The following is a 10,230-nucleotide window of genomic DNA, read 5'->3' on the forward strand; positions in this document are numbered from 1 at the left end:
GTAACTACCTGCAAACACTTAAATGAGTCCAATGGAGCAGATCACAGGCATGAAGTTAGTCCCATACTTATGTGCTTGCAAGATCACAGCTAGTCTTTAATTTTACAGAAAACCAACCTAATACTTGTCCAATTAATGTGACCTGCTGATCATTCTAATTAATAAAATTCATGATCATCAAAAGTGAATAAGAAGTCAAGGAAAACTGCTATTAAAGACCTTAAGCAGCTCCTCTGGAGCCAAGTGGCCTGGAAAGCTGCTACTGTGGCAGAGCATTCAGCTCCTGGATAACACAGCAAATTCATTACTCTACTGGCTGCAGAAGAGGCAAATGCAGGAAATAGTTAGAAATGTGGTATCTATAATGTGATGCCTCAAAAAACCAACTGCAAGCACTGGGTTTGAATACAAAAGGTGTATGAGTCACAACTTGATTCTTCCTTTTAAAATTTCCAGGGAAAAGAAAAGCTCAGGGTAACTTTGCTAAGAACCCATGGTGTGTCCTACAGATCATTCAAAATCCTCACAGTTCAACTTGCTTACAGTGGAAATCTGACTGCAGATGATGCTGGTCTTCTAAAGTCTGCAATGGAGATGGTCCTTCCCCAAACCACTGTGAGGAGAACTGAATTTCTAATGTACCTGATAGGACATCTCCTTTCTGAAAGGGCAACTAAATGCTCCTGAAGCTCATAGAAATTTCTGAAAACTGCTGTGGATTTAATTTCCCCAGGATGTCAAAGATAACTGAATTTTCAGGTCTTTTCTTATTACTATATAAAACTGTTGACTGTTAAGGAGAAGGGGAATATTTCTAACTACAAATTTTGGAACTTATCTGGAGTCTGCATTCATTTTTATACATCTTTTAAGAAAAAAAAAAAGTCTGACTATTTTCTCTACTCTGCCACAGATGGTGTCTACCCTTAGTTTCCAGGCTGAGAGCACCAACCGCACTACAGGATCACAAACCATTTTGCCTAAAGGACTCTTTGGCTTAAGCACAGAATGGAGGTCAGAATCTCCCTCTGATCTTTGCAGAGAGCTCCTGCTGATGTGAATGGAGCAGAGGTGCCAGTGTGGAAGGGAGTGAAGCAGGGTCACACATTTGCAGTCATGGCCATTCCCTGGAGCTTACCAAAGGGAATGTGTCAGCTCTTCTGAGCGAGCTTAATAATGCTGCACTGTGTGGCTCTGAAGATTAGTCTTACTAACACCATTTCTCCCTCTGGCAGATGATATTAAAATATACTCATGGCTGCTCACAGCGATTATTACTGCAAAAAGTTATCCATCCTTTGAAAAAACCTATTTCCACCACTACCAGAACAGTTTCTGAAGGATCCTGGCCCTATAGCCAGCTTTTCACAACAGTGGTGGTATAGATACAGCACATATAAGATATTTCACATCACCAATTTTTACCTATGGGATCATTTCAGCGAGACCCTCTACACAGAAATCAACCAGAACCTTTTCACCTTTGTTTCTCTGTTTTGGCTTTTCATAAAAATCCCCTGGATTACTGATAAAGGCTTATGCTCTGACACTACAGCATCAGCTTGTTAGTCTTCCTCAGTGATGAAGAATGGCTGAACAGCACAGCTCAACAACAGAACGCTTTCTTCCAGGCCTGCTGTATCACTTGGGATTGACTGCTGGACTACTGCTACAGGGAGAATAGGAGGGGTGTCTCCCCGAGAAACAGCCACACTGTGTTTTTGAATAAGGCATTTCCTTAAAGATACCTTAATTTTACAGACTAAATGTACATCTAATGACAAAAGCTTTATTACAGAGTCTGGATATTAATCTAATGACAAGAGGGATTAGGTGTAGATAGTATTTACTGTGCTGCCACACTCACTATTTCTGTCCTTCCTGTTCCTTGTTTTGCAACAAGGGTAACAGAATAAACACTAATTAAGTCATAGTGATACCACTATGAGTCCAAGAAATTGGGACAGCATGTGGTTGTCTCTGTATAGAGAAAAAGACTTGATTTTTGCTGATTGTAGAAGACTTAATAATACCACCAAACCCATCTACTGCTGCAGCCTTTCCACTTCTACCACTGGAGGGTGTGGAAGTTCATGCCTCCAACAGCAGACTGTTCCCAAAAGGTAAAACTGCAACCCTACTGGAGGGCAACCTTCGATTTGCATTTGGAAGGACTCCTGTGCAAGCACAAAGCCAGAGAGTTACACTAAAATTCTCCATAAAATAATAATAAAAAATATAAAATCCCATGCATCTTAAATTCTCATCTTGCTTCTGCCACTTACTAGTTTCAGTTGCATTAAAGAACACAGTCTGAGATGGAGTCTGATTTACCAAGTTATCCACCAGTCTTGTATGTGGAGGGCTGGGCTCTAACCACGCACCTGCCCCTTCGCTGCGGTACAGCTTACCACAGGTCAGCTACAGGCTTCAGTTTGTCAGTCTTTGGAATACAAAAAATAGTAGTTTATGTCAAAACTGCTACTTAAGGAGGGTCAAGAATCAATGTGGAAGTGAGAGAAGGTATGGTTTTGTGGGTGGCCTGGCCTACACTTAATTGGAAGCATGCTGCCTGCTCTGGCAGGTTTCCAGAGTTTCTTACTCTATGTTAAAAATAGAGCTTTCAGTTTCCAAATAAGTAAATCAGAGTATTGATCTCAGCATGAACTGGGTGTACTGTACACCAAACCACCCCTCCACATACCTCCTCCCCTTGCTTCCTACACCCATGTCTTATCTACTGTCCTTAAAAGAAAGTATAGGGAGCAGAACCTGTAATGACACCAAAATATAAACAGGTCTACTGCGGTGTATTGGGTGGGTAAACAAGCTCTCTCTGAAGGAGCAGCAGAAAGCATAATCGAGCTGTTTTCAGCTATTGATCTGTGTGCAGTTGGCACACAGGACTAAACCTACACAACCCAGGGCTACAAGTACCAGAAATACTTGAACTGTCTCTGGAGTAACAGAAAGGTCTTGCTGGAAGAGAGCAGAGCAGACAGGGTGGTTTGGCTGGGTGCACAGACAGCACTGAGAGGCAGGGGACACCTGCCCCTGGAAACCTCTTTCACTGCAGTCAGACTCAGAGTTATCACTACAAATATCCCAGCGCTGGAGCAAAGGTACATGACCACAATTATTTGCAAAAAACCATTTTTTTTTGGTGCTGATTACTCATGTATCTTGTTCATGTGCTATCTTCTAATTACTCCACATTATGTTCTCTTTATTTTACTTGTTAAGTTTTAAACTGCTCCATTGATGTCATTAACCTTTGAGATGGTTTTCTACAAACTTTTGTCCCTTCACCATTACTAACTGCACTTCTCTGTAGAACTACCTCTCTCCTTGTTATTACCTGAAAAGATGTGGCACTGGCCTGGTGCTCTTCGCCACATATTGAATAATTAAGTAGCATTTCCAGAATAGAATCACAGAATGATTTGTGTTGGAATGATCCTTAAAGTTTGCACAATGCCAGCAGAAGTTAAGCAAAACAGCTCCTAGTAACATAACCAGTAGTTTCACTTTACTACTTGGTAGGATCAAATACAATTAATAATTAAATATAATGATGCATAGCTGATATCATTCAGCTCTAAGTTTAGTGGTCTTGCTCTTTGCCTGTGCACTTTAAATATGTAATGATAATCTTACAAACTGCTATCTACTTAGTAGATAAGAAAAAAAGAAAAAAAAAGTATTTCTTGCTGTTTCTCTATATTCATAATGAGCCCTAAAATATCCTGAGAACACCAGAACAGAAGAGTACTTCATGCAGCCAGGGTTAAGGACGTGTGGAGGGTGGAATGGTAGATGGGAACACCAAATATCAAAGTAACTTTTATGTTATACATGGCTAGGCTTAAAAATTACAATAAACCATGCTAGCTAAGCAATGCTACTGAGTAAATCAAGTGGTTCATAGATGTGACTCCAAATGCGGCACCTGTCAAACATTTATGACGTTTCTACTCTAAATCCTAATAATGCCACCTGGACTGCAACCAAGCATTCCCTGTGAGAGCCCTCCCGTGTGCTGCAGGGAGATGGTAGCACCTCTAACCACATGCATTTCAGGGCTTTAGACAGCATGGGCCAGCTGTGTCAGCTATTACAAAACACACATACTCTGGGCACTCTGTTCCAACACAAAGTTAACACCAACCTACTGCCCAGATGGAGGCAGAGACAGGTAAAAATTGAAGACACAGAGACTGATAGTGTTGTCACTGATTTCAATTAAAACATCAGTTTTCATGCTGAAAACAGCTCAATATCCTCTTCAAAATGAGATTTTAAAACCACTTCTAACATACACACCAAACAGGTGCACACTCCAGCCATTTGGTCCTGTGCAGATGTTTTCCACCAAAAACTGATTTCATTGTAATGACAGACAACAAAGAGAATAAAAATTTTCAGGTCCCCTCAAAGCTGCTAAATAGAGCTTAAAGACTAAGCAGCAAAGTAGACAAAAGAACACAAAAGTAGACACACAGGATGCTAAATGTAGCTGGAACCAGTGGATAAACCGATAATGAGGAATACAGTGGCTTTTGTGGCAAAGCCATGTAACAAGAAGCAACAGCGCATGCCCTAAGACAAGTTCAAGGCAAGGTCATCTGTCACACTGGGAGCACTCAGTGAGTATGACCACCAGAGACCCCTTCAGACAACCCTCTAGGACCATAAAAGGACTTCCAGTAAGAGGCAGATGCATGCAAATCAGTTCTAGGAAAGTGATGTTTCTGTATTATCTAGGAACTACACTGTAATGAGTATCTCTGGTCATGATGGAATAAATACCTTGTTGTAAAGCTTCACACACACCCAATTAGAGGAGATATCCCCGGGTGTGTTCAGCGTACTGAGAGTAAAAGAATGCCTACTGTCTAATACTTCAAATTGTGTTAGAAAGTTTCTTTTCCAGCCAATTTTGGTATCAGTAAAGTATGCAATATCCCTGACAGTAAATGTGATTAAGGTAATTAAACTTATTCAGTCACTCTTTCAGACAGAGCACAGTAAAAAAACCCAAACCAAACACAATGCGTGCCCTCCCGCCACCCCCCTCCAAAAAAAAAAACCCAAAACCAACCCCAAACCCAAAACCTCTTTCTATGCCTCTGGTGCCCCAAGATACTTTCTTTTGTGGTCAGTGAACTACCTGACATCAGGGCTCTGTAAGTTCTCCCTCCCTTCCTGCTCTACCTTTACCCTAGATTGGTTGTATATCGTCATTGGTATGATGTAGTCACTACTCAATAAACATAAAATTACTCAGGGACCACCCTTTCAGATAAAACTCTGTACACAATTTGATTCCAGATGTCCTCCTTTTGAGTCCTCCAAGGCAAACATACTTTCTCAGGCATCCAACTCCCAGCTTTCCCAAGCTACCAGCCTCTTTGCAACACCAAATGTCTTCCAAGTCACAACTCTGAATAGGGAGCATGGCTAAAAGCCAGTCTTGACACTTTGGCTCCTCTAGAATTTGAGTATCTTCACCTTCCCTCTGACACTGTATGTAATTCCTCTTCTATTTTCCACATTTACCACACTCTAATTCTTCCTTCTTTATGCCTGATATTCCCCTCATCTACTTTCACATGCACTTTTCATGCACCCCCAGCACTGGGAACACATTGGCCACTCTCCAGAGAGCAGGAAAATGCTGGTTCAAGTCAGTCCTACACCACAACTCTAACTTCCTCTAACACCCTCTCTGAATGAATTTGGCTTTTTCAAACCCTTTCAAAACTAAGTTTGAGGTTCTTCTCTTATCCCACCTCTTTCTGGAACACCATGAGGTGCTTCCCCCACCTCCTTACTACATAGGTGAATTCTAGCCAACAGGTAAAGGCCATCCACAAACAGGGGCCCAGCCCATTTATCTATTTGCAGATGTCCCTCCACAGCAATATTGCCATGTCCTACTGCTCAATGAATTCAAAAAGAAAAAAAGAAAAGAATAATTTGAAATATGTTCTGTAAGTTAAGCACACAGCTTCAGTGGGAAGCTCTCAAATGAACTAGGGAAAAGCCTTCAGAGAAAAACCTTAAGAGAAAAGCCTACTTGGTTCATACTTAATTTTCACTTTGCCAAACTTTGACATTCACCAAGAAAAAAAATTTAAAAAGAAAAAATCCGTAACTCGAATTATTCTCACTCAATAAAAACACTTCAAGCGGTGCTCAAAGTCTGGGATGGATTCCCCCCTTCCAGTGCTTTAATACCATGAAACTCTGCCTCTGACAGGGTTCAAAGAAGTGTGCTTGTATGAGATTTTACATAACCTGACTCAAACTGCCCTTTCTAAACAGTAACATAGAGACAACAGTACAAACAATACAAATTATACACTGTGCATCTTCTTCCTTAAATGTTGTAATTCATAAACAACAGTAATGTTATGCTGCCAATTATTACTTAGAGCAGGTCTTTAATCGAGTGCAGAAATTCAGCTCTTGGAAAGGGCCTCAAAGATCTGTTGAAAGAATGCAGTGCATTCAGATATAACAAACCTACTTGACGTGTAGGAGCAGAACCCTCCTTCTCTGTCTCACCCCAAGCTGGAGCTTGTTTCACATGCAGTGCAATGACCCAGCACAGCAACTCCTGCCCTCATTCAGGCACTGCCTCTTCTGCTGCCACGGGCAGCATCAGTGCCTGGGGTTCACGGGATTTAGAATGAACATTTTTACTGTAAAACTAACATAGAGAAAAAGTAGAAGAGCTACACAGTCCATCCATTTTTCCATGTATATTCTGTAAAAGATAAAGAACCCACTGAGTTTTTAAACTCCCTTTCTTCAAATGTCTACATACATACATAAACATATACTTACACACATTAGAAATACTGATACACAGAAAGGGAAAAGAGAATCACTGGATCAATTACAGCAGTTCTGAACCCTTGCAAGACCTTCAGCTAAGACACTGTTGAATGACAAGCTTCTTGAGACTTTCCCTGTTTGGGAATATTAGTACCACACACATAGGACTGATGCATCTTGCGGCACTGAGGCCTCCCGTTTCCCCACACACAGTTTTTAAGGTGCTTTGGAAAATGTGTCTCATCCATTTTTCATATGGACTTAGGGCTCAGTGTAAGAGCTTTCAGAAGTGTTGTTGAGGCAGTATTACACTGAGAAGCCCAAGGAAAATGCAGCTGGCAGAGTGGGGCATGGAATGTAACCCAAGTTAGGCACCTGTAGAATGGCTTCTCTCTTTTCCCCACCAATGTAAGACCTACACCCAGTGTCAGCGACATGTCTTCCCCCCTGCCCCCCCCCTTTTCTTTTTCTTTTTCTGTGCTTAAAACTTCAAAATGTATACAGCCACACAGTGCCTCTAAATTTCACTAAATTTCAGTTTAGTTTTAGTTTTCCTTACAATAAGCTATTTCCTTGAGCAATCCAACAATAATTTACAAGCACATTGGGGAAAAATAAGCAGATATACCCAACTTTACCTGTGTGAGTAACTCAATGTGACTTACTTGTGTGAGTAGGTTTGAGTAGGACAAAAAAAGTTAGGTACCCTGTTTTCAATAGGGGGATGTCAGCATTCAAACAAGTGCTGACTATTAAGGAGTAAGTGGTGCTCCCATTATAAATCCTTAAAAAAAAAATCCAAACAAAACCAACCAGGACTGCAGTCTCTTTTTTTCAGCAAACTGTGAAGAGAAAGACTAGGTGCAGCACTACACTGTTGGATCTGGGAAAAAAAAGTAGCATGAGAAATAATCACCCCAAAGAAAAGACCTGGTTCACTCTTAGGTGGCTTTTTATCTGTTTCCTTAGCAAACATGCCCACAGGAGCCTGGACTCTTGGTCTCCGGTGTTCTGCAAAGAGGTAGGGCCTGAATCATCACCTTTCATAACTACAGAAATGAATCCATTTCCTTGCATGAACTAATGCATGTTTTTCCAGTTACCCAAAGTAATTGTTTATTGTTTTTTTACTTATTTTCCTCTAAACTCATGGTTCTCAGGGAGGAATCCTGGTACCTTAATCTCAAACATCCCTGAGAACGAAACCTACAAGCTTGGATTCTGTAGCTGCCCCAGATCAGAACAGTGCAGAGGCATTAAACTAATATCCTAAGCCATTAGGGCACATCTACCAGTAGCCTGCTTTGACCTTCTGTAGGGGATGCAGAACAGGGTAGTATGGACAGTTCAGCACTTGGAACAAAACCCCTCTTTTTAATGTAGTCTCTGCAGTGGTACAAACACTTTTGTCCCAGGTCCTGTTACACACATCCATCTAAGAAAATGAGTAGCAAGACACTGGGATAATATGATTATTTTCTCCATTAAAGGGTGTATTTCAGAGGAAATACATTTTGTTATTTTTATTACTAAGGCAGTAAGATATTGTGGGGTTTACATTTCATGAGCAAGCCTATGTTTGATTACAGAAATTAACAGCATGAAATAGTTTGCGGGGAATATAGTGAATATGAAGGTTAGGGATGATCCCAGACTGCTGGGCAACAAGGTGAGTGTAGGAACCCACCTGCTCACTTTACTCCTTATCAAAACCAAAGTGCTCAGGCTGTTCTAACACTTCACTTCATCTTAGCACAGGACAGAAAAATAGGCAAACCCCTGCAGTTTAGCATGCTCCAACAGCATGCTTTGGCCACTGAATTAATTTTCTTTTTCATCTGCAGTTGTCTTCACGAGCAGTTTTAAGTACCAGATCTCAAAGGACAAGGACCAACAGCTTGCATTGTGTTGCCAGCAACGTTCTCAGCAGGGACCAGAGTCCAATGAATAAAATGAATCCAGGGATGGATAAATCCAGCTGTAAACTTTTCGTGATGTAACACAATACCAGGCAGAAAAAACCCAAATACTTCCACCTGTTTACATAGACTTCTTGTCCTGATCTAGCGTGGATAAGAGAAATGCGAAAAATAGCTCAAATCTATTCTTACAAAAGGCAAGTTGAACGTTATAAATCAGCTGAACCACTCTGCAATCATTATACTATTACAATAACATTTTGACAGCATACGTAGACTCAGTCAAACCTACCAAAGGCCACCTTTAAAACAAAGATCTACTTTTTGATCTGAGTTTCATGTTTTGGAGCTGCCATGCGCTTCAAAAGAAGTCTGGTGGAGGAGACATGGGGGTTTCCACATAGATGTCCCTTTACATTTTATTTCAAGAATTGAACAAATGCCTTGTCTTGCTCCTATCATTATTTCACTTAAATGCATTGTGCTTAAGAGAGAGGCCCAGACCTACATTTAGCAAAGAAATGAATCATCTTCTCTCCACATAAAAGAGTCATCTCTTACAGTCAGGGTGTTGAAACTAGTTTTGCAACTACTTTACAGAAATAACCAAGTTAACACAAGGGGAAATTGGGGAGAAGAAAAAAAAATTAAAATAAAATTTAAAAATAAAAATAAAATCTACCATGCATGACAAATTTAACAATTACCATTTGATGCTGGTCCATTAAATCATAATAAGAACCAGCTATCCACAATTGTTCAAAACCAACTTGAAAAATGTTGGTAGTTCAACTTGATATTTCAAAATGTACTGAACATCAGAGTCACAAGCCCACCATCTTGGCTTTCCTGTATCTTTTGTATCCACGAAGCGCACCACAAAAGCCCCAGATCATAAACTACGCACGAAACAATGAAACTCTATTCTCAACAGCAATTTAACTGAGAAAAGCCGGCGCCGCAGCTGAGTGGCTTGGCTAATGTTGGAGCTACAGCTGTGCACAACTCTTCAGCTCTGTGCAGGACGAGGGCAGGAGTGGGTGCAAGGAGACAGAAGCGCAGCACGGACCGCATGAGGCGCGAATAACCAGGGAAATGGGTCAGCACTGCTTGGTGCTTACTGTCTCACGGGGAGTTTTCAAACTGCCGCGCTGATAACGGAGGGCAGATAAGGGAGCCCAGAGGATAGCCTTGGCACAGTAAGATCCTCTACATGTAAGAAATGCTCCTGACAAGTGTAGTTACCGGACTACGACATACACGTGCCCTGCGCCCAGGTGAGGGGTGCACTGTGTGATGTACTATGGAGAAGCTGCATTTCTGCAGCCGCGGGATATTCTTGAGAAGCCTGTATGCCCACATAAAGAAAACAGAAGCGATGCCGGAGGAAATGCCAAGCAGAATCGTCCGTCCTGGCCGTACAACTCTGCCTGGCAGGTGACGGCGGCTCTGGGGCCCGGCGTGTGCC

Source organism: Corvus brachyrhynchos, unplaced genomic scaffold, assembly GCF_000691975.1.
Source record: "Corvus brachyrhynchos isolate BGI_N302 unplaced genomic scaffold, ASM69197v1 scaffold84, whole genome shotgun sequence".
Taxonomy (NCBI): domain Eukaryota; kingdom Metazoa; phylum Chordata; class Aves; order Passeriformes; family Corvidae; genus Corvus; species Corvus brachyrhynchos.